This window comes from Neolamprologus brichardi, chromosome 8, assembly GCF_056152115.1.
Source record: "Neolamprologus brichardi isolate AB-2024 chromosome 8, ASM5615211v1, whole genome shotgun sequence".
In the NCBI taxonomy this organism is placed as follows: Eukaryota; Metazoa; Chordata; class Actinopteri; order Cichliformes; family Cichlidae; genus Neolamprologus; species Neolamprologus brichardi.
Genome location: NC_142111.1, coordinates 22495355 through 22521020, shown reverse-complemented (window position 1 = coordinate 22521020; position 25666 = coordinate 22495355). Strand labels below are relative to the sequence as shown.

The 25666-nt window shown below is 38.8% G+C and overlaps 1 protein-coding gene across 1 annotated transcript in view; it reads left to right on the top strand.

Moving 5' to 3' along the window:
* The first annotated feature begins 2652 nt into the window (after positions 1 to 2652).
* The window catches only part of thrab (thyroid hormone receptor alpha b), a 258672-nt gene continuing 235658 nt past the window's right edge, over positions 2653 to 25666 (top strand). The window contains exon 1 of the mRNA XM_087844867.1: positions 2653 to 2676. The gene's annotated coding sequence lies outside the window, so the exon portion shown is untranslated. The remainder of the gene's footprint in view (positions 2677 to 25666) is intronic.

Genomic DNA, 25666 nt, shown 5'->3' with positions numbered 1-25666 from the left:
AATCAAAGAAAAAAAAATTTTCTTTGTGCAATAATTTATGTTCAAAAATGGGGAAGTGGGTTGCAAAGCAGCTTGCAGTAGCACATGTAGGCAAGGTGAAGTAATTTAAAAACTGTGTACAGTGTATACGAGAATTTCCACATGGAATCTTGGAAAAGTATCAGCTGAGCCATAAATTAAAGTGGGCTGGCACATCCAGTTTGGAGACAGGAGGTGGAGCTGGAGGTAGCAGGGTTGAAGATGCTACGATTTAAATTGGAAGTGACCGGGATGGACAGGAGTGGAAAAAAATATACCAGAGGCACAGCTCTGGTTGAGTAGTGTGGAGACAAAGTTAGAGAGGCAAAGCTGAAATGGTTTGTACATGTCCAGAGGAGGGACAGTGGATATATTGGACAAAGATTATTAAAGATGGAGCTTCTAGACAGGAGTAAAAGATGATGGTGACAGAGAAGGATGGGTGAAATGGAGGCAGATATACAGACGGTTGGTGTAACACAGGAGGATGCAGATGATTTAAAACAATGAAAGGGATCCAGCAACAAAAGGGGGGCACAGCATAAAAATTAAAGGGTTGGTGCTTCACAGTAAATGACTCCTCTGGTTTCAGGTAATCACTGACTGAAACGGGTTTGCATCCAAGTATTAAAAATAATCCCCGTTGTAACTGTAATAATCAATTTACAGTACTTTCGTGAAAATGGGGGTTCTTGCTAAATGGTTGATGTAATATTTTTGTTGAACCCTTTGAATTATAGTGAAAAGTCTTCACTTCTATCAGTGTTTTTATTGCGTAATCTCAAATCCCTTTTGATGCTGCACTGAAAAACTGACTGTAAATTGTGAGCTACAAGGGAAATAAATTTGAGCTGCTTAATGGTAATTTTTTTTTTCAGTTAGTTAAATCCCATTTTATTACATTCATTTGATTTAATAAAGTTTAAGACATTAATATAGTTTCCCTGATTTGCTCCCTAGATGAACCAATATTGCATTTGTATACTGTAAAAAAATATTACCTGCCAAAATGATTGATTGGGCTGATCCTATCACTTACCTTTTCAATATTTTCATTATTTTCATTTTCATATTTTCATTTTCTTTGCTAAAAGATATCATCATTAGACTGATGGACTGGAACTTTTCTCTGTGATTACTTTTCATGTTTTACTTCAACAGAGTCGAATATTGCTTTGACTATTAAAGTCAGTAAATTTCAAAAGCCTGTCCAAATGCAGATGATCTATAGTTGTAGGAAGTGGGCTTGAATATAAATGGTGGAGCCTGAGACCAAAATGCCTGCTGCCTTACAAGAGGGACATAAGTGTGATTAAAAATGTACGTGCATCACCATAACTGCAACACTTAACCCTAACCACAGCTCTCGCCTCTTCCCCTATGGGAGTTTAGATTGAGGAGGACAGAGTAGAGAGGGGTGAGGAGGAATTATATGTGTATATGTCTAAGAGTGATGGGTGATGGTTAGGAGAGGAGAAGACACCGTCTGCCGACTGTTAGCCTTGACTTAGAAACAAGGCATGGCAGGCAGCCGATTAGCTGACAATGAGAAGATGAGTGGACTGTCCATCCACCTGGCATGTATCATGCAGACAGGCCATGGTCCTGCTGCTCCTATTTGCACTCCCATTAGGGAATCAGCTCTCAGTCATATTTCTTAGATCCCGGTGGAGCAGATCAATAAAACGAGATGGACTTGTTGCCAGCAGGCCCCTTGTGTCTGAGTGGGAACATCTCTCCTTATCGGATCTGGAGCAGACGTGGGGAGAGCCTTGCCTCAGCACTTTGCCAGAAGGATGAGGCGGGTGAATGCGCTGGTGATGAGTCACTTCCATATGTTGTTTATTGATCCGCCGTGGGATATTATACCTCAGTGCTCCTTAAGTGTGCTGTCTGCTCGTCCACTTTTCTTATTTGCATGGAAATGATGATCTCTGAGAGGGATGGAGTATTCCTGCTCTACAATCAGTTACTGCCGTGTCAAAATGAAAGAAATGAAGCGGATAACAAGGGATCAGAGGTTTTAGTGTCTGGCAATTGGGCAGGTGCATCGTTTATTCTCTACCAAATTGGTTTTGGTTTGCGGGAGATAACATTTTTTTCCCCTCTGGCTGATGTGGGAAAGTGAATTCATTGCAGGCAGAGCGCAGAGAGATTTTGTGCTGCCTATTAAAATTCCACATGAATGGTCACACACTGCACCATAATCACAGTCTGCTCAATTGTACTTTGTGACATTTACACACTTCCTTTGTGATTTAGCCATTTGTTAAAAAAAAAAAAAAAAGCTAATTTTTAAAGGAGAGTTTGCAAAGTCATAGAAAATTGAAAGGCTATCTTTGCAAACCGAATAACACCAAAGGAATGAAGAATGGCTAACTTGGTTCTGACTAGTCTTTAGCTCTCCTGTGCTTTAATTCATCCATCCCTCTGTCTGATCCATATCCCTTTTCACTTGCTTATCCAGATTCAGGGGCAGCAGTCTAACCAGAGCTGCCAAGACTTCCCTCTCCCCAGGCAGGGCTTTTTCCCTGAAGCCAGTTGGCACCCAGGCATCTATAACAAAGTGGACCCCTAAAGCACCTTCTGCAGGTGGTGGGATCCCAAAGAGGATGGATCCATTTGGCTCCTTCCCTCTGAGCTGGCTCAGTCCTGCAGGTAAAGGAACAGTCACCACGCACTCGCTGACAAGCCCATCCCCAAGACAAGAGTCAGTGCGTTCCATCTATATCGGTGAAATTTGTAGTCTTCAGTCATCGGCATCGGGGTGGAACATCTCAACACATGACCTCATTTCAGTGCTTCGGTTCCTGCTGATCTTTGCCTTCAGTCACTTCTGTAGACTTTGCTTAATGTGAGTTTTCCCAGAGGAACATATACAACGTGCCGAGCTATCCAATGTGACTGAGGTGACTGTGGCTTGACAGTGAATGTGTCCTGCAGCCTAATGACACTGCAGACATAAGTCACATGACACAAGAGTCATGTTTTCCTACATGAATACAGCAAAGGCTGTTGTAGCTCACATTGTCCAGAAGTGACATGAATATTAAAATCTATAAGTCTAAAAGTCTATACTTCAACTTAAACACTCTTTTAGTTGAATTCAGAACCATTTTTATCGTCATTTATTGGCATCCGAGGAGAAATCGAGTGACAAGAATAGAATCGGTTGATGTATTACAATATAGGCGGCCAAAACATTTCTGCTTTGCCAAGTGTTATTATCTTTACTACAGTATTAAATGTTTTATTGGCCATATAGTGTTGGTGGGAACAGAGTATTTCTAGGAAGGAATGAAAGCTTAGAAATATAGTGTTATGTTTTCTAGCTGAGGCTGATACATACACATAATGCACTCATGCTGATTAGCAGAGTAATTACTCGAATTGCTTTCTGTGATTCATTTTAGCGTAATGCACCATAACGGCCATAAAGCTTACATCATACACACTATAAAGTTCCAGCCAGATGAAATCAGTTTTAACACCAAAAGGCAGCAGGTAAAAGAAATAAGGCCAAAAGAGGGACAAAAATGTTATCTGCTGATTAAGACCTCAGGCACACATGTCTACAGACTGATTCCTTTGTAATCTCCAGTTGCTAGGCGGAGCTAAGGGAAGATCAACCCTAATGTTACTGAAGGTTGCTGGCTGTTGTTGAATGAAGATAAATCGGTCGGTGTCAAAGTGGGTGCTGCTTTTTTAAGACTTTTTTATTCAGGTAAGACGTCGGCTTGTCTGCAACAATAAAAAAGGTTTAACATAAACTACAAACAAACAGAGAACATTTAACTTTAAAGGAAAAGTTTTGTGAACTTCTCTGTTTCTGGTTTGCATCTCACTTTTCTGTTTCACTGCTACTTAGGGCAGGGGTGTCCAACTCCAGGCCTCAAGGCCCAGTGTCCCCAGGTTTTAGCCCAGCTCTCACCCTGGGTCAACACACCTGAATCAAAAGATTCAGGTGTTCATTACCAAGACAGTTGATGAGGTAATTTAGCCATTTAAATCAGCTGCAAAAAAGTTATTAATGTTATGAGGTGTGTAGGGGTTAGGGAGCGAGCTCTTCTGCTTTGAAAAGACTTTACCAGGCATTAATTAGATCGGTCTTTGATTATGGGTGTGTGGCATATGGTTCAGGAGCTCCTTCTGTGTTGAGATATTTGGATGTTCTGCAATTGGAAGCCCTTAGAGCATAGGTGTCAAACTCTGGCCCGCGGGCCAACTTTGGCCCGCAGCCTAATTACATTTGGCCCGCGAAGCCATACCAAATTACTATTAGAGCTGGTCTACTGGTATTATACAGCTAATATATATATATTGTTTAGTATTAAGCTTTGCTTGTTCCATATTCAGTTTTTCAGCAAAACTTGTTTGAGTCCATAAGAAAAGATTCATACAAGAGGGACCTGTTTGTATCACGATGGAAGAAATGGATGGACTACATTAAAAAACACAGGCCAGTTTTTGCTTTTGCTTTAGATTTTGACTTTGTTAACTACTAGAAGACTAGAGGAAATATTAGTTACATTAATGGAAACAAAAACACACTCCCTACATTCATTTGTTTATTTTTCTTTCCTTTTTCTTTTTCCTTATGTATTTTTATTTATTTTGTTTGTTGTTTCCTGTTTTGCTTCTTTTTCTTTCATTCTTATTGTATGGATATTTTGGTTGTTTAAATATAGAAAAAAAAGAAAAAAATATATGTACTGACAGATAGCTGAAGTTGATGGTATTGTATAGTGATTCTAAAATGTCAATTAAAAAAAAAGAAAAGATTCATTCTTATATCTGGAGGAATAAATATATTTCAATAAATATTAACGTTAGCCCGCGACTTTGTTCCAGTTTTGAATTTTGGCCCACTGTGTATTTGAGTTTGACACCCCTGCCTTAGAGTGTGCTGTGGAGCTTTTAAAACGTCTCCAGTCAGTGCCCTACAGGTGGAAATGGGAGAAATGCCCCTAGATCTTAGGAGGAAGCAAGTATCGGTGAATTACTGGGTTCATCTTGGTGGTCATGCGGACACACATCCCACAAAGGAGGTACTTTTGGAATGCTGGGAGTATGGAAGAAGTCAGAAGGATCATTTTGGAAAGGGGAGTGTCAAGTGTATGTCCTGCAGTAGTGTTCCCTGTGGTTCCTCCATGGTTATTGGAGACCCCTCCTGTGGACTGGTATTTGCTGGATCTGAAGAGAAAATTGAAAGGAAGAGTCGTTTCAGCATTTCATTTTCACAGCTTGAATGAATACCCTGAATGTATTCATGTGTTCACGGATGGTGCTAAAAGTCCAGATACTGGAATTACAGGTTTTGGAATAGCAGTTCCATCAAAAAATATTGAAATAAACAGATGCACTTCAGATGGACTGGCAGTGTACACGGTTGAAATGGTAGCAATTTTGGTAGCATTGAAATGGGTAGAGTGTTCAAAAATCAGGCAGGTGGTAGTATGTTCTGACTCAGCAGCTGTTCTTTCAAGTCTACAATCATTTTGTTCGAAGACAAGGCAGCGCATGCTGTATACTATGCTGGAGACTGTAAGCAGAAAATAATGTGTTGTGGTGGCAATATTCACTTTCTTTGGGTGCCAGCTCATGTAGGAATCAGTGGAAATGAAAAGGTGGATAGGTTGGCAAAAGGAGCGTTGACTAAAAATAGGACTGAGATGGAAATTAAAAGCGGCGAATCTGAAGCAAAAGGTATTGTTTGGAGGCAGGTTGTTCAGGAGTGGCAGACGCGGTGGGATTCAGGGAGTAAGGGCAGGCAATTGTATCATCTTAAGGAGGAGGTGGCAGGGTGTAGGTTGTATAGGGGTAATAGGAGAGACGAGGTGGTCATTACCAGGCTTAGACTGGGACATTGTGCATTCAATAAAACACTACAGATGATAGGAGAACATGAGACAGGGCTTTGTGGAGTGTGCCAGGAGGAGACGGTAGAGCATGTAATACTGCGGTGCAAGGGTTATGATGTGGAAAGGAAAGTTCTGCAGAATAGATTGAAGGAGCGGGGAATTGGGGAATTTAATCTGAAGAGTGTGTTGGAGGGTAGTAGGGCACAGGTGAGGGAACTGGTGGGGTTTCTGAAGGATATAGGTGTTTATGAAAGAGTGTAGGGTCTTTTTTTTTTCAGTTTTGTATTGTTTTTTGGATACAGATTGTAACCTCACTGTCTGACCCATACTCCGGAACAGTAGGAGGCAGTAATGCTCCTTTACGTTGGTTGCCAACCGCCGTTAAACACAAAGAAGAAGAACAAGAAGGACGCATCTAGAGCCTGCAGGATGTTGGGCCCTTGAGGCCTAGATTTGGACGCCCCTGACTTAGGGAGTAGTTGGTAAGTGTTTGCACAAAAATCAGTGTCTTTTTTACACACTACAGGTGACCACAGCAATCTATTAATGGCCAGTGCAATTGCAAGGATTTCAGAGCAGCACTGCATACTTCAACCAATTCAAACTGAGACACAGTGAGAATGTCTACAGCTATGCTAGAAGCTTTGAAAAGTTGTAATTGGTTATGAAAGGGCTCTCAGAGAAATCTGAATGTCAGGTTTATTACAGCACTAGTTTAAAGCTAAGAAACTAGAATCTTAAACTAGCTTAACAAATACTTTTAGCAAGTGAAATTAAAAACTAAACCCTGGTTCCTTTGGTTTCCTGGGAAAAAAAGTGTTCCTTGACCAGTTGGTGGTTGGTTAAAGACACAATATATTTAGCTTCTTTGAAAATCAGTTGCACCAGCCTTGCTGGGTTTAATAATAGTCTGAAAAAGATTATTGTACTTCTGAAACTTTTAATACAGTTGTTAAAGAAATCCAGCTGTAAGCAACAACACTGCCAAAACACCGAAGACTAAATATGATAGTCTTCTCTACTACCCTACAGAGAAGTACTACCTGGCTTTGCCCACAAGTGGAAAACTCTGGTGTGCGATTAGGCAAGAAGGCAGCACATCAGACAGCTTAATTAACAGATAACTGCAGAAGATCAGTCTCGGCATCAGCAGAGCAACTCTTGAATGCAAGCCTGCGAGGCAGTTTCAAAGAAAAGGTCTTTAAGAGACTGGCAAATAAGAAGGAAAATATTAAGATGAGCAAAAGAATAAATAGAAGACCTGTGGAGATGTTCCATTTAAAAATAGCTGATAGCTGAGTCTTTTCAATCTGATGCAACATTTGGGTTATTTTCTTTCAAGAAAAACCACATTTCCAACATTAGTTTATAAAAGACTAAGAAGTGTGCATGAGTGAGGGAGAAAGAGAGAAAAGAAATACTGATTGCGTGTCACGTATGTGAGTTGCAGACAAAGTCAGCAGTGGTACATGATGTGTGACAGTGTCAGCAACGGGTCCAGACACTGGTGACCCTCTCGTCTCTTTTTGAAATAGCTGGCAAGATTATTGTAACCCTGAAGTGATTTGTCAATTCTTTGGAGTCCTTTATTGAGGTAAAATAGTAACAATTTGCTGCTTCTACTGTGTAGCTTTTTTCTTCTATTTGAAATTGTGAAAATGTGACCCAAAGAAAATGCAATATTGTCACCTAACTATAAATGTCCAGAAATGTTACAGACTAAGTATTGTAGTTTAGCTGCCAGTAAGGCTGCCACGGAGTGTGTAATGTTCAGTCACCTGCTCTTTTTAATGCTCCACTTCCTCTGGACCTTTGTGTTCAGTATGTTCTGTACACATTGCTTAATGTGCAGTTTCCCCCAGGTACATATACAACACGTTGAGCAATGTAACCTGACTGAGGTGACAGGTGTCGGTGACCGTGGTTGTACAGTAAATACATCCTGCAGCTTAATGGTACCGAGATGTCTGTTGGCAGAATTCAGCCATATAACCCAAACGACATGCATTAAGTGTACTGTGCACAAAACTTGCAAGACACTAAAGTGAGGAAATGTGAGCCTTTGCCCCTTTTTCATTTGTCTTGTAATAGTCCCAAAACATAATGGAAGTGCAGGACTTAATTGCTGAAATATCCTTTAAATCAAACGGTAATCACCAGGATATTAAATGTTAATGAAACTAATCAGTAGTTGCAATTTTTTTTCTTTACATCCCATTCCCCTTGTGCTCTGTTCAGCGCCTTTTTATCTATTTCGGTCGTTCTCCATACAGTTTTTTTTTTTTTCTGTCATCCTGCTATTTTACTCCTGTGCTGTTATTTTTTTTGTGCCACTGTATTTTCCATTGTTCATATTAATAGCTTTTAACCTAAAGCACATACACTAACAGAGATGGACTCTGGCAGCTTAGTGGAGCCAAGCTGACACGCCTTAAGCTGCGCGTGTGTGTGTTCCAAATGGTTGACCATGTGTTAAGGAAACTATGCTTTTGTACAAATATCTGAACGTCTGCATGGGTGTGCTTTTATGTCAGGCAGGCAGCGTGTCTGGATGGGGTAAATGTGTGCTACATTGGAAAACCTACACTATGACATAACCTGTGCACACAGAAAACATCAAACGACATAAGTCATGCTCGTGTTCAAAAGCATGACATTGTTCTTTAAAGTGTCCGTGAGCATGGCCTTCAGCATGCACCAATAGATCTGAAATGTTTATAGGTGTGGAGTTGTAACTGCGCTACCCATGGCCTTCATCTGCAACTTTGAATCCAAATGCTAATTCTTGGATTCCTTCACTTTTTTTTTTTTTTTTTTAGCTTAACCTTTGTGCTTAGATTGCCAGCATGTTGGGTTTATTTGAGCCAGAAGTGACATTTCCATCACAAGAGACTGCTTAGTTAGGCCTCAGTCATATGGCCTGGAAAGCCATCTGCAATCAAAAGGGAGAAAAGAGTGTTCCCCAACTGGTTGTAAATGGTTGCTTGAGGTTGCTGGGAGTCACAAGCATGGTGCTACACCAAAAATCTGCCTTGCAAACTGTAAAAAGTGCAAACACAAATCAAAAAACATTTTACCTTTGCAAAAGTTGCATGTTTTGAAACATGTTGGCTGCAGTGGCAACCTTTTTATTTTGAAGGCAAACTTTCTGATTAGCATCACACTTTTTCAGGATTCACTATAATTCAGAGGGTAAATGGCAAGTGTTCACAATCAAGTTAACATATTAGATGGGTCAAATCAGCCAAGCCTTCTGCTGGATCATCTCAGAAGAGCATAAAAATATGGTGGACAATTTGTTTATTATTTATTACTGTCAAATTGTAGCTTCATATATCAAATACTTTTCAGGATGTTTTTTTTTTGTTTTTTTTTCCAATTTGTTTTGAATGAGCTCATGCAAACTTCGAGCAGCCCTGGTAATCTGCTAGCAACCGAAGCAATGACAAGTTTTTCACGTAGCACCATTTTTGTGATACACTGATATCACCTGGCAATGGCCAGCAACCTCTAAGGTGCACTTGCCAACCAGTCTGCACTCAGAAAAATTATGGTTCTTAAATGGTTCTTCAGATGTCTTCATGGTTCTTTAAAGAACCATCATACGTCAAAGAACCTTTTTATTTTGTGGATGGTTCTTCAGCTATTACAAATGGTTCTTTAAAGAACAAAAGGTTCTTCATCCTTAGCAATCGAAGTTTGATGGTGTAAATGGCATAAATATTTATTCACTATAACGAGGATGTGAATTATACCGTGTGTTTTCTGTGTGTGCGAAGGGGGAGGGTGGGTTACCTGGCAATTACCCTTTAAGAGAAGATGGTAGGAAACTGAATATTCAAATAAAAGTTAGAAATGTTTGCTTAAAAATATACTGGTGGCAGGGGTGGGGAGTTCTTTAAAGAACCATTTTTAAAAAGGTTCTTTGAAAAACCATTAAAGTTGCCATAAAGAACCATTTCTTGATGGTTCTTTGGGGCACCTTTAAAGGTTCTTCAATGAACCACTGAAAGAAATGGTTCTTCAAAGAACTATTGTTTGAAAGGTTCTTTGTGGCACCAAAAAAGGTTCTTCTATGGCATCAGTCTAAAGAACCACTTTTGGTTCCAGTTGGCACCTTTATTTTTCTGAGTGTGGGCATACGGTTTTCCCTGGTGACTGGTGGTGGCCAGATTGTTGCTGACAGGCCTGTAGACCTACATGACTGAGACCTCATCATGTTTAACCAGCAAACCCGGTTAGCAAGATGCATCCACAAACCGTATGGGTGTAATGCACACAGACAGATGTCTTTTCATTGGAAGCAGAGTAATATAACAGTTGGATGTTGGCTGTACCAACAGCAGGTCATAATATTTTTGAGACAAAGCCATCCTGAACTACAGACACATTAAAGAAGCTTAGTGATCCAAATAAGCAGAAATGACAGCTACCTAGTAAAGCTTTGTGTCAGCACACCTGTGAATTAAACCAGTCATACCCCTGTTGTAAGCTTTGCCAAATCCTACGTGGTGAGTTATGAAATATAGGGAAATTATCTCTGTTTGTGCTGGGATGTCATAATGTTATTTTTAATGGGTATTTTAAGACTGGGAAGGTTCAAACTAAAGATGTCTTTATGCTGTGTCTGCAGCCTGCAACATTGCCATTAACATTAGCTAAGTGTTTCTCCCACTGCCAGCATCCTCCTTTCTGCCTAGTCTACAGTACCTGTGGTGATTTCTCTCCAATTCAGTATATTTTAACTGCCTGCTTTGTTCTGCTCCCTGCTGAATTTTCACTCTACTTCACATGCAGCTCACAGCACCATACAGAGCCAAATGGCACCTGTGCCACTAAATTTAACTGTAACAGTTTGGATAATAATGGCACTGGCTTCACAGTGAGCATTTCTGACTGGAGTTAGATGTAAGGTTATTTTAGACCACCTGCCAAGCAGTCCATTACCCTGGTTTCATCACAACTCATGGCTACTTTTTTTTTTCCTCCCCCAAAATGGTGCTTTTGTAAATCCCCATTTTGATATTTTCCATTTGTGTTTCCTCTCCAGCCGTTTCCTGTTCGTTTTCATTGTGTCTGACCTTTGCACCTCTTCATGGCTTTTTTTTTCTTCTTTCATCTGTTCCTTATTTTATTGGGCCAGTTCTTACCTGTGCTTTAGATTTTTTTTTGATGTTTTTGGACCTTGCCTCTTCGGCAAAGATCTGCATCCATGTAGAATTGTGCAAAAGTCTTGAACACCTCTCATTTCTTTCAATTATTCATCCAAGGATTTGTTCTATTAAACGATATCCGACTGCTCTGATTATGATTAGTGCTGTGGCTGTAACCTTGGCTGTGACAATTATGGCTGTGACACATTTCAATCGATCTGGTGCTATTGCAGCCATTGTATGTGCACAGTGATTTGACATGATTGTGCTGGCAGTGCTTTGATGACTACATTGTTTAAAGCACAGCTGCTGTAAACATATCATAGCTTCAACCACAGATGTAGATGCACGGTTTTAACCTCCTGGGTGGCTGTATACTGCTGCAGCTTGGCTCTTTGAAAGGTGTAATATGCAATAAAATTTGCAAAGGAACATAAAACTACAAAAGTAGTACTTACAAAGAAACCCCTTGAAACCTGGCACTGTCCTAAACCTTGACAGAATTGTGCAAATAGACAGTTCTGGCTTTCAGAAGTTGAAATTTGTACGCAGCCATCCTGCCTTTCTTTCCCAAGTGGACTTTTACAGATGTTTGGCCGAATACTGGAAGTACAGTGAATTCAATATCATGCTGTGTGCTCTTCTTTGACGTAATATTAATTGGTTCCTGGAAGAGGAAACTGTATTAGTAAAAGTAGTAAAAGTGGTCACCCAAACTGATTTACTTTGTTGTGGCTTTTTGTTTTGATTGCTGTCCACCATTTTTTTTGTTGTATTTCTTGAATCTGGTCCATCTTTTGGTCCAAGTTTTAGTTGTGCCAGTTTTTTCCTGCCTGTGTTCTGGACTTCCTGATCAGGTAATCCTCAGGTGCCATATTTTTTGATTTTCCTAGTAGTCAAGCTATCCAGCCATTTCTTATTTAGCTTTTTGTAATGTATGACCTCTTGGAAAAGGTGAGATTGGACCTCTTGGATGTAACGTTTTCAGTGGGAGAAACGTTCTGTCACTTGTCCAAGTGACATCTTCAGTCTCAGCTGACTGCAGGTTTCCCCAACCTTATAAACAATACATTTGCACATTAACTGAACCTAGCTGACTGAATGAGCAATGGGCTGTGAGGTCAGTTCAATTAATACAATGAATGAGAGCCACAGACTTTTGCATGTGAGTTTCTTGTCTTTGTTTTTTTCCTCTTTTTGCCTGTGGTTTGTTTGTCAGTGAATTGACAGTGGCTGTGCTGGTTTTGGACCTTGCACTGATTTTGTCTTGTCTGATATTTGTCTGCTTGTTTTATTTGCCCCGCTGACTGCGTTCATGTGTATCAATGTAAGCTGATAGTTTAGAATTCACTTATTTTTAATTTTAACTTGTCTCCTGTATTATTGAGTCATTCTGCTGTCTGACATTATGTAGCTTATCTACATTCCAGTAATTGTCAAATATCCAATTATTATCTTTATCTTTCATATATTTGTCTATCTTTCAGTAATGAAAGATGATTTAAAAAAAATGACTTTTTATTATTATAAGGCTCCAGTTTTGTGTTGTGTGTAAATCGATAAACCTTGAAAGGGAACCTGTGGAAAGATCGTTAATTTTTACCTGGAATTGCTGAGGTTTGTTTTTGTTTTGTTTTTTTTTTACTCTGTAACACTTGGTCTGCTTTCAGAAATACGTGACCATGAAATGTTAGTTTGTTGTTGGCCTAGGCTGTCTCCATGGCGACTTTGCAAGTCTCCCAGGGTGGACAAGTCTCCTGCTGTGTGGAACTTTTTGTTAGCCCTATTCTCCATTACCAGTGATTCGAAAGACAAGGTTTATGGTCAAAAACACTGGCTGATGGCCAAGGGGGTGGGGCTGTAATGAATATGTTTTAATAGCTCAGTTTTTTTTTTTTTTAAAGAATAATTGTGTAAGAAAAAAAAATCAACTGTTTGTTGACTGAGTGGCACAACAAGGCAAAGCAGTGCGTGTGAACTGAGAGCTGCAACACAAAAAATGAAATTAAAAAATATTAAAGTTACATGGAAACATTCAAGTTACATAAATGTCATTTTAGTTTTACATAATTGTTTGGCACTTTTACTGAAAATAGGATTATTACTTCTAATAATGTTGCACCTTCAGAAAGACATGACTCCATTCTCCTTGTGGCAACTTTATTTTCCTCAGTTCAGGTTCGGAGTTTACAGGCAGCATAGCATATCATCAGCAAATAATGTTCTCACGTCTCACACACTGTTTTTCTTTTTTCTGCGCTTACTGATGACATCACACTTCTGTACTCTGACCTCCTGGAACTAATGAACTACAAAAATTAAGTTGAAACTACAATAATCAACTGGAAATATGTCCAAAAATAAAACACCATTAAGGAGGTATAACCTTTAGAGATTTTGCCAACGATTCAGAAAATGTAAGTTTTATAACTACTTAGGTCGCAACAATAACAATGCCCAGGCTGCAGTACTTGTGGTCAATGTTAAATGTGCTAAGATATGGTTAGAAATGTATTAAGAGTAGTATATGGCTTGCAGTCACCCTGCTGTATACATTAACAAACTAATTCATTATAATAGCTGACACATGCATTCAGAATTTAAATGATGATGAGAATTTATGAAGCTCATTTGAATGTCAAATTTCAGCACAAACACTTTGTTACTGCTCCATTTGTTCTAATTGAAGCAGCTCCAGAGAACGCACTTTTCCGACTGTGTTTTCCAAATTGTTTATGATGGGACGAACTGTTTGTGCTCGCAGATTACTTTCAGACATGGTAATAACAGCCCTTACTAGACTACAGTACATTGCAAAAAACTTTAGCAACCACTCATTTCTTTGTTTTGCTAGGAAAATTGGAAATAGATGCAGTAATGGATTGAAACAGGGAAGCAAAAACATAGTTTGTATAATTCTAGTGAGCTTGAAAATCTGCATTTAGCATGATGTCCTTTATACTGAACTTTCTTCTCCAAGCTTTCAGGTAATTTTTTTTGGAAGTGGTCTTCAGGAACAGTCCTCCAGACTCCTTGAAGGACATCCAAAGCTCTTCTTTAGATGTTGGCTGCCTTTTGTGCTTTTTTTAGTTTTTTTTTAACCTTTTTAAATTTTCCCTTTATCATTAACTTATTTGTATAATGATTCAGTAACTTCAAATTTAAAGAAACGGGTTTACATTTTTGGATATTGGTAGAAACAAAGACCAGAAAAAAGCTTAAAGGACGCCTCATTGTCATTGTTGCAATATGGGTAAACAGCATAACTAGCCACAAAGTTATCAACTAGTTTGAATCAAAAGCCGGCCTAAAATAAGTTTTAAGATGCAATTTAACAGACCGGATGGACTCGGAGGAACGAATGTAAGGAAGGACGTTATTCCAGAGTCTGGATGCTACGATAGCAAAGGCCGGATCACCTCTAGACTTCAGACGAGACCTCGGTTGCATCAGGAGCATCTGATTGGAAGATCTTAGTGCTCTATTAGGATTATACAAATGCAGGAGTTCAGATAGAAAGCTGGGAGCCAAATTGTTTAGAATTTTAAAGGTAAACAAAAGAATTTTGAAATTGATACGATATTCAACAAGGAGCCAATGTAGGTTGACTAAAACTGGTGTGATGTGATTTCTAGTACCAGTTAAGAGACGCGCAGCTGCGTTTTGAACTAACCGGAGCTGGTGAAGAGAAGGATATGGGAGGCCCGAGTAGAGGGAATTACAGTAGTCCAATTTGAAAGTGATAAAAGCATGAATAAGCTTTTTAGATTCAAGATAAAACTGTCTTTAAGACCAACGACATGTTGCAATCTTGAGATGAGAATGTTGTGGTCGACCGTGTCAAAGGCAGCAGTCAGATCTAGTAAAACTAAAACCACGGAATGGCCCGAGTCAACAGTTAGGATTTTTAATGATCTTCTAAGTAATGCTGTGATGCATTCAGTAAAAGCCTGATACAGGGACCAATAGTGGGCAAAGCTTACTTAAAAAGAAGAGAGGGAAGGGAATTTTGACAAGATCTCCAACAACGCTGGCTGAATTACAGCCTTAAACCATAATAGAGCCTCTACTGTGTTTTAGATTGCTGTAGAAACTCACTGAGCCACACATTTCACATTTGGGTCATCCACTGATTTTCATTTCAGTTCATGTACACTTTGCCATACCTCAGCCTTTTCTCCCCGTTTCCCATCCACGAGAATGACTTCTTAACAGCCACCTTTCCACTGAGATCATTTCTAATGAGGCTTCAGTGAACAGTAGATGGATCAGCTGGAGGGTGAGACACATCTCTCAGGTCCTGTGTCGGGTTTTGGCTGTCTTGAGCTGGATTTTTTCCTACTTCTTAAACGCATTACTTTCAGATGCTTTTCATCTGCTGCTCCTAACAAAGCGTCTAAAGAAACACTGGTCTGTTGCTAAGTTGTCTTTTATGTGTAGACACAACACTGGCTCATCTCTTGAGCTAGGTCTCTCTTTTATGTTTGAATGATTCATAAGTCAGTGTTAAGTGGCTTAACGAACAAACACAAAAACGTTCCTCTGAAAATGATCTGGTACAAGGACCATAAAAGACGTAATGCCTGAGGAAAAAAATTGAAAGACCTCCAGAAAACCTGGAGAAGTGTTGCTCAAGACCACTTAAAAAATGCAAGAACGTCTGGCTCCTTGGAAACAAAATATAAAGAAATCAGGAGTGGCTCAAGACTTTTCCACACCTCCTGTATATAATTTGGAGTTAAAGCTCTGTTCCACTAAGGTACAGCCTCAAAATAGATAACATTTAAAAGAAAAACTGAACTATTTGTGTTCTTTATTACAAGTTTTGTATCTGATTGGGGAAGATTATCATCTATACAGGAAATTAAATCTGCTACTGTGATGAATTGTTTAAGATGCAGCACAGAGATATCACCGAAAATGATCCAACAATTTACTCTTGGATAATAGACTACATTAGAACAGCAAACATGATGAGAACATGAAACCAAAACATGCTAATCCCCTCTCAGAGAACGATGCATTTCAACAATTTTTGCACGAATAGGAAGAGCCTCTAATAATCAAACCCCAGATTTTACATCAAGGTCATAAGAAAAGAATTTTTCCACAAGAAAATAAAAAAATAAAAGTCTGGGAGAAAGCCAGCTGTGTCTTCATATGGATTCAGAGTGAAGCTCTTTGAAGGGGTTTGCATTTTTAAAGATGTTCTCAATCACAAGGCTTCTGAACCCATCACGAGGTTTTAGTTTGCAGCTGTATAAAATATTATCCCAGAAGAGTTAGCCAGCTGAGTTTCACAAGAGAATTTCCTCTCAAGTTAAAGAGGGAGAGGGCAGGACAGTGCAGAGCTGTATGTGAAAATATACATGGAAACACACACACATCAGTTGATGGCAGGCTCCTCCTCTTTTAAGGAGATTGCATTTCTCATTCCCTTTTCTGTCGCTGTCCTCATGTGTCTCTGCCTGGCCTTTTCCTCCAGCTGCTGCTTTGATATTAGCTTCATGAAATCTGTGTGAACACCACAAACGCAGCTAATCTGCCCCGCTGCAAGGCCTCATTCAGATGGTCGCTCAGTCTCTTCTCATCTTCTCGAGTTTTCTCACAGTCTTTAATCCTCCCACTGTCAGTTGTCGCTCTTTTATTTCTTCTCTCCCTTTTTTTTAATAACATAAAGCAAGTTGGATGAAAGGATCGAGTGTTTTCCATCACTGTATGCAGACTCCTGACTGTGCGGCTTTGCTAAGGTTTCCTCCAGGTGTCCTGGGAGTGAGGTTCATTGATTAGTCCTCTACTCAACCATTTTTGTTACACAGTCAGATGAGGCATTATATTATAAGGAATCAATACAAAGAGTGTGTCATGGAAAAGAAATGCAAAATTGAGCAGCAACAAATGAGTGATGATAAAAACGTCATTTTAACTACAGCAATTACTCTGCTTAGCCTGAGGACACTGGTTCTCTAATGGTTAATACTCTTCTTTCTATTAATTTTAATGCCAGCCTTTTCTTGTATATTACATAGTTGTATACATTTTTCATTTTGACATTAATAATTAGATGGGCTGGGGAGATTGGTGCATATTTTGAACATTGAATGTCTGAATGGATTTGCTGTTTCTTTTTAGACAATTCGGTCATGGAAAAGCTTTTAAAGTTCTTGATTGGCTTCAACCAGCATTTAATTTTGTATGTTAATTTTTAAAATAAGCTTTTATGTTTTAGAAAAAATAAAGGTAATATTGTCTTAGGACACCTATATTTCTGCACTGCTGCTATCTGATATGTTGGTACCGTTAAACATTTTACACCGATTGATCACCCAAATATTTCTTAATATTTGCGTGAACTTCTCAAATCACATACTCCTGCTAGAACACTCAGATCTGCCACTCAACTACTTCTGACCCAACCCAGGTCTTGGCTGAAGTCCCGGGATGACCGTGCGTTTGCTCTGGCTGTCCCGGTACTGTGGAATAACCTTCCTCTTGTCCTCCACGCATCTGATTCCATTGCACCGTTCAAATCACGACTAAAAACCCACTTATTCAATCTTGCCTTTCCCTCTAGTTAATATTTCTTTTATGATTTTATATTATGCACTTTTATGCTCGTTTAAATTCTTGTTTGCTCTGTACCTGTTGCTTTCCTATGTATAAGTGACAGCTACCTGCTTGCATACTTAGTACTTGCTTTGGTCCTATTACTTGTTAAGCACCTTGGCATGCCCTTGGTTTTTAAGTGTGCTTTATAAATAAAGTTTATTATTATTGCACTTTAACTGATGCAGATGTGTCAAATCATGTATTTCACTACTTAAACTTGCCATTTTGAATACATGAATGATTTAAATGATTTGAGATGGCACTATCCTATCAGTAGTCACACACTATCCAAGTAGCTACATACCTTGTAGGTGAATGATTAGTTATCCTGGTTTGCATTGCATTCTTCACAGTTGCAGTACTGCTTAGTGAGTAGCAACTGTGGCAACCTGTTAGCAATCATAGCAATCACAAAGAGAATATGGATTTTTCTCTAGTGACCACTGGTTATCAGGGGATCACTGACTGGTCTCTAGGCCTGCATGACTGGGGCTTTATCAACTATACAACGGCTTTGAGCACCCAATGGCGTCCTGTGCATTGATACTCATATTTTCCCCTGGAGACTGATGGTTGTCAGGTGGTCACCAACCAGTCTGAAGGCTTTTGTGGCTGGGATTTTAGTCTTCTTAATTTGAAAAAATTACTAACACAATAAGTACTGATGAATTATGCACAAACAAAAATAAAATAAAATAATTAAAATGTAATTGTTGGCCAGTAAAGTGTCCAGTTTTTTCTATAAAGGTTTCTTGGTATTTCAGTAAATGGAAAAATTCAATGTAGATTTATTTTGGAGGTTTGTGTGACTGAGTCAAGCATGTTGTCTTTATCTATATTACATGTCTTGATTACTTTAATCTTAAATCAAGCAAATCGTGTTTGGAGCCACAGTATTGATTTAGTAGTAAACATAATAAATCTGGTATTAGCGCATCCTTTTTTTTTTCAGTGTTTAGATAAGAAACTCCTGGCTGATCAATACTTTTCTCAGCTGTGCCAAAATTGAAAACTGATGTCTTTGATTGGTTTCTTTCAATTTTGAGCACTCGATTGGACAATGAAGAGGATGCCTCAGACCTTATTTGGGTATTGAGCCCAGGTTTGGAGTCTATTTTCTCCTGTTGAAGTAGACACAATGAAGTGAAACCCAGGCAGGCTTTATTTAATACAGTGGAGCAGATAGAGCATGTGGTGATTGGTCTTCTTAATGCATACAATTGATTGCCCCTCACAAACACAAGGCAATAGATCACATATTTTTATTGATTTTATAAATCTAATTATATTTATGAGGAGTATTTCCAGATTTTCTATTTGCTTCTTAGACAGTGACTTAGTTGAAATCAAAGCTCTCTGAGACTGACTGTAAAAACACTTAGGATGAAAAGACCATTTGTTGCTTGGGAACCCACCTTACAGACAGTACATACAAATGTTGCCCAAGATTCAAAGATTTCTCATTAAAACGAATCGCATGCTCAGTGGTCAGAGCCAATACTTCCAGAAAAGACCTGATCAGTCAAGAGAGAAGAGTTATTTTCCTTCGAATATACTCAGTGAGTCTGTATGCTGCACTGCAACAAGACCAGCAAAATGATCATCTAGCTTTCAAGGCGCTGGACTATCTATCCGGCCAATTCTTAACAAAAGTGTTTTATTGAAGTAATTATGTTCTATAAAAAAGATATATTGTGCTATAATAATGGAATATTTATATGAGACCAAGAATGCAATAATATGTATATTTATGTACAATTATACAGTTCTATGACTATAAAAATAAAGATAAATATAATAAAAAGGAACTAGATGATGCTGATGAATGCTAGAATGATCCAGTTATATAATACAACCATTCAGTAGTTACAGCACTCTTGTTTGAGGAGCTTGTAATGGTAAAAATGACATAAAGCACATCCGTTATAATCATTGGCTGAAGATCACTTTTCTCTCAGACTTCAGGTGCACTCGTGCTTCATGGAGTTTCTAAAAGTAGAATGAGAGGCAGAGCCTTCAGCCATCAGGCCACTCTCGCAGTTTGGATTCGGGGAAACAAACACCTCAACTTTTAAGATTAGATTTACTTTCTGCTAAAGTAGGTGTTAGAAACATGGGCAGTTTTTAACATGTATTTAGTAATTCAGTAAACAAAGTATAAAGAAATGTAAACATAAAGAGGTTTACAGGTGGGTCAGAGCAGGACGAGACATTCCTCGAGGTATTAACAGGTCAAACTGTAGCATAAACTGTTATAAATCAGATGTTACTTTTTATGTGACTTTATGTGCTCATTTTGACTGTAGTGTTACTGTTTAGACTTACTGATGGCCACAAATGGACAGTGTGTATAATATAAGTGAAATAGAATATAAAAGGCTTTAAAGTGTAAATAATTTACTCTTGGAATTACTTGTGTTTATGTGATTGTCTCACCACCACCATTTGCTCATCTGTGAAATAGTGCGACACGATTATTTCCTTCACACAGCATGTTTCATTTATCTGAATTATAAAAACAGTTGTGTTTATAGACTGTACAGTACTTTGCTAAAGTCTGAAAATGAGCGATATTTCTCCAGAACGTCTTCAAAAAGCCTCAGATTTGGTCCCTGACTTAGAAGAGACCATTTTAATGAAAAGGAGACTCCAAGCTCTGTACACAAGGTTGCAGTTATTTGGTTGCAGAGCGGTCTCCAACCAGTGTTTTCTCTATTAAGACCTGATACATGATGCGTCTGGCCTTTCAATTGATGGGCGAGGTTGTTGGTTTGATATTTGGCTGCTCCAGTTTCCAGTCTGCATACCTAAGTATCCTTGGGCAAGGCATTCACTGGAGCATGAATTTGTGTGAAGAAAGCACTCTACAAAAAAAATGGGAGAAATCAGTGTAGATAAGGCAAATATAAAGTGTTTTAAGTGCTCAAATAGAGTATAAAAGCACTATATATCCACCAGTCCATTTGCCATTTAATTTCCACAGTAAACTAATTAGGAATCTGCTCACTGAGATCCCAAAGACCCCGAAGTTGTTGTTGTGGGTTTTTGTTTGTTTGTTTTTTAACATTTCCTTGGCAGCTAAAAGATTGATGCCCTGCTGGGTTTTTGAAACAATCCAGGTTTAAGGCACTACCATACTGGCTTCTCCTTTCAGGCCCAGAGTCTACAACTGTCTTTGGACGCCTCTAGAGATTGTGTATTAGTCAGGTCAGTGTATGGCACTATTTTTGGTAAATAAATGGTAAATAGATACCATTTAATGGGGATTTGGTATACAGTATGTTGGGATGTGAATAAAAAGAATGTGGCTCATTTTTATGCTCTTGCACGGTCTGATGCAGCACTACAGTTGTTGGCTCTGTTGCTTTTTATGCTAGCAATCTAATGAAAAGCTGATTTACACCTCAGATCTCAGCAAAATACTTATAATTAGCTGATTTACCATTCAGATGCAGCTAGTGTCAATTACTCAGTACTTAACCCTCTGTAGCAACTCGTCAGTTACTAAGATAAAAGACGTAATCGATTATTCGTGTTAATTAGGTGTAGATACACCTTTTAGTTTTGATGCTCTCTAGCTCCTGGCTGACACCTGATCATGCGCCCACCTGTCTCATTAAAACATATCAAACACTGCCTGAAATGTGTCCTCGTGTGCTCTGTATTATCTGGCACCGGATACTGAAGCAGAGTTGACCTTTTCCTGCTGCCATATGCTGCACTGTGATGTGACGCCAAGCTCTCCTACATGTCCAAGGTTCCCACTACACCGTGAAGGACACAGAATGAAGAACGTGTATAAATTACAGCAAACTTTTAAAGAAGACAGAATACCAGTGGCACGATAATACAATTGTCTGGTAAATTTTAAAACCTAGTTTATATAAGTACAGCTGTGAAAGAGGGTTTCTACCAGACTCTGTAGGATACAAACGCAGGACTCAAACATGGGAAGTTAACTGAAAACAGAAGCTTTATTACTGGACATAATTCTGCATTTATACAGAAAACAAAGAACTAGAAATAAAAATTAAGGAACTAGGAAACTAAGGAACTAAGCTGGGAAACGGAGGATTAGGACACTACTAAGAGTTCGGAAGAAACACACAGCAAAGAGGGTGTACGACGAGACAATTGACAGAGGAAAACACAGGGCTTAAATACACAAGGGAGTAACGAGGGAATGGGAAACACAGCTGGAACTAATCTGACATAACAAGACTGGGAGGAAGCAAAACTGAATCCACTGAACACAGGACAAGGAACTATCAAAATAAAACAGGAAACAGGAGACAGGTATGGAGACGTGGACTTGACAAGGAGACACGACTGGGGAGACACAGGAGATGGACGAACACAGAGACAGAAACAGGCTGAAATAAACATTAAGAGAGAACAAAGATCACTGAGAACTAAAGAAAAACAAAACATGAACAACAATAATCAAAAGATATAGTTCCAAAGTCTGAAACACAAATACTGGGTCACAAACACAGTACCATGACAGACTCTTTGCAGTCCTGTAAAAAACTAACTATACCACATGTTTCAGGAGCTTGTAAAACCACCTTTATCAGCAATAACTTGAAATAACGGTTTTCTGTATGACTTTAACAGTTTCACACATCATTGAGGAGGAATTTTAGCAAACTCTTCCTTAAAAACATTGCTTGAGTTTATTGAGGTTTGCAGGATTTTATTTTGCAGAGCTCTCTTAATGTCCTACCACAGCATTTCAAGAGGTCTAAACTTTGTCTGTACTTTTGCAACACCTTAATTTTTTTATCTTTTTATTATTATATTTTAATTATATTTAATTCCTATGGGAGGAGCACTTAGTTTTACATAAATTTTCTTTTTTGCTCAACTGTATATCTAATAAAAAAGGCTTTAGCATAAAATGACATCTTTTATCTTATTAAGACTCGTGTTTATTTAAAAACAAAGCAGCACATGACAAGATAAAAGCTTCAGCTATAAGCGTCACTTAACATTATTAAATTATAATGATATTAATTAACCTGAGGTTATAGGGAACCAAAATTCCCTTCACTGTTGTTATTTGTTGTTATACTCAGAAGACAGATTTCTCTGTCCAAGTGATTCCATCATCACTGCAGATCCTTCACAGCAAAGGAAACAAAGGTGCGAAGAAGCAATTAGGCGGCCACTGCTTAGCATCTGATCCAACATATTTCCCCCTCAGGGCTGCAGAGAATGAAGCAGAGGTGACAATGAATTAAAATGAGATATAGAACAAGCAAATTAAACAAAACTAAAACAGCAGTTATCTACTTTCTATTCCTCACGGTGTGGGACCCGAAACACAGAGGCATACTGTGTGATGCTCGTTAGTCTGTGACTCAAAGCTAATCAATAACAACCCCCGACCCGGTGTATACCTTTCATTAACAAACATCAGATTTTAATTAGCAAATAACACACAGTTGCAGCGTCCTTCACTGAGCCACTGAAGTTGGCTTCTTATCAAAGCTTAAATGTAATCTTAGAGTTTGTTTAAAATAAAGCAAAAAGCACAGATTTTAGTGAGGAAGCAGCTTTTGCTGTTACATTAAACTATGTTTCCACTTTATTACATTGAGGGAATACATTTTTGATAGCTAGTGATAAGAACATTATACTCGCAGAGCAATTTTTATGTGGAGTCATATCAATTTCGCAAGAAAGAAGCAGGATGAGACTCTCGACTGTTTGGGTTTTAAAGAATGGCTCATTTGACTTTTTGCTTATTCCTTACTTATCTGTTATTTATATGGATCTTATTTTGTTTATTTACAGTTTTCTAACTCTGATAACTGGTTAGGTCACCAGTAACAGTTGCTATCAAGCGTTTGTGTTACCTGACAATTAGTCTTTCACAGCATTGTGGAGGAATTTTGACCCACTCTTCTTTGCAGAATTATTTTTATTCTGCCACATTGAAGCATGAACCATGTTTTTAAGGTCATGCCACTCTAATCTACTCAAGTCTTCATATTGTTTTTCTTCATATTGATGTGCTGCTTTTAGAGATCTTTTAGCCTGCTTTACTTTGTCAGACAGGTTACATTTAAGTGATTTCTTAATTCAACATGTCTTCCCCCCCCAAAAATGCAGCTATTTGGTTAATTTATAACTTAAACCCTTAATCAATGAAATCTTAATTTAAAAACTGCATTGTGTATTTACTCATGTTATCTTCGTCTAATATTAAAATGTGTTTGATGATCTGAAACATATAGGTGTGATAAATATGCAAAACACAAGGAAATCAGGAAGGGCGCAAATATTTTTCACATCACTTGCCTGTGATTTGAGGCAGATCTCTGGCTATATTTAATTAATAGTGAACCGACCTGGAGCAAAGACATGGCCTGTATACCTCCCATTCCACCCCTTTTCATTACTGCCTGATGAGGGTTGGAACATCCCTTAAGGGCTTAGGCAGTGCACTAATAGTGGCTGTCTGGAGACTGAGAAGTCTTCAGAGTGCAGTCACCCATGACATACTGATCTCTATCCACTCATTCATTCAGCTAGAATGAGTCGACCCCACTAGCAGCAGCACCTCTTGTAAACACAAGTGGTCGTAATGCAAAAAATACTAAACTTTTATAATCATTTAGCACAAGAAATCGCACACTGGAGACATTTCAGAGCAATCGGAAACAGCAGGTGTTTAAGAGGCGTTCGTTTTCTGGGTAAAACCACAGCTCAGCCGATGAGTTGTGCACGCTATTGCAGCGAGTACATATTAGATAAAGATAAATCACATGGAGGGTTACAAAAGCATTAAAAATGGAAAAGAAGATGTGACAGCGCCACTGCTCCTCAGTAGTCATGGCTGCAGATCATGCTCTCGCTCAAACTCAGCCTGTCATTACTGCGTCTGTTTGTGGCATTATCGAGTTGTTAAAATCTGCCCACGGACGTTTAGGCAGACATGATCTTCTGGCATTGTTTCTACACATTCACATCCACAAACACACAGACACACAAACACATGTACAGACAAATGCTGGAAACAGTACAGGCCACTCGGTCGCAGCCAGTGATTTTGTTATCGCAGGCTGTGCATGTCTGCACAGGTGTTTGCAGTCATTCTGGCTGAAAAGACCACGGCTGGCATTGTCAGGGTTCAGTATTGCTTTTGATTCCTGCATTCTTGTTTATTCTTGTGAGATTTGAATTCTTGTTTTAATTCAGTTCTTCTTGTATTTTTGCGTTTGTTTGGGGGTTTTTGGCTCCTGTTTGGATTTCATTGCTATTTTGTTTTAGAAATGCGATTCATATTTTGGCTTCACGTCATCCAAGGCTACGTTCACACTGCAGGTAATGTGGTATTGAATATCTGATGTTTGACTGCTGTTTGAATGGTCACGTCGCATTAAATCCGTCTTTTACGTTACTCACACAAGGCAGACGCTAATTATCAGCGCAGGAAAAGCGTCCTAGAAGACATTGTGAAAGCTTCCTGGCCATCCAGTGAAGATGTTAGTGAAACTGTTGGGAAGACAACGTTGGGGAAATGGGAACATTTTATTTGTACTGTATAATCTGCAACTATCCTTTGAAGCACCGCTCCTCTCTAAAACAGCAATGAGGATCATTATTAGGCCATATGTAAATAACCAAATAACACTAACTTCAAGCAAAATTGGGAAACATAAAGTCCAAAACAGTCAAACACTACTGTCTGGTCTTCTTTTTCTGCATGCGGGCCGCTTTGAGCGTTCACACTAGAGCACGTTTGCTGTCACATTTTATTTGTAGTGTGAACGAGCAGACAAAAAAATCGGATTTGATCAAAAAATCGGAATTGAGCATTAAGACCTGCAGTGTGAACGTAGCCCAAGTGACATGCACTGGTTTTTTGTAATATTGTTGTATTTCAGTTCTTGCCTCCTTGTGCTTCTGCATCCTTGTTCTCTTCTTGTTTAGTCTTACCCTCTATGTCTTAGTGTTGGTTTTGTGTCCTTTTCCTGTTTTAATTTGAAAGGTTAGTGTCACCTGTAATTACTTTTC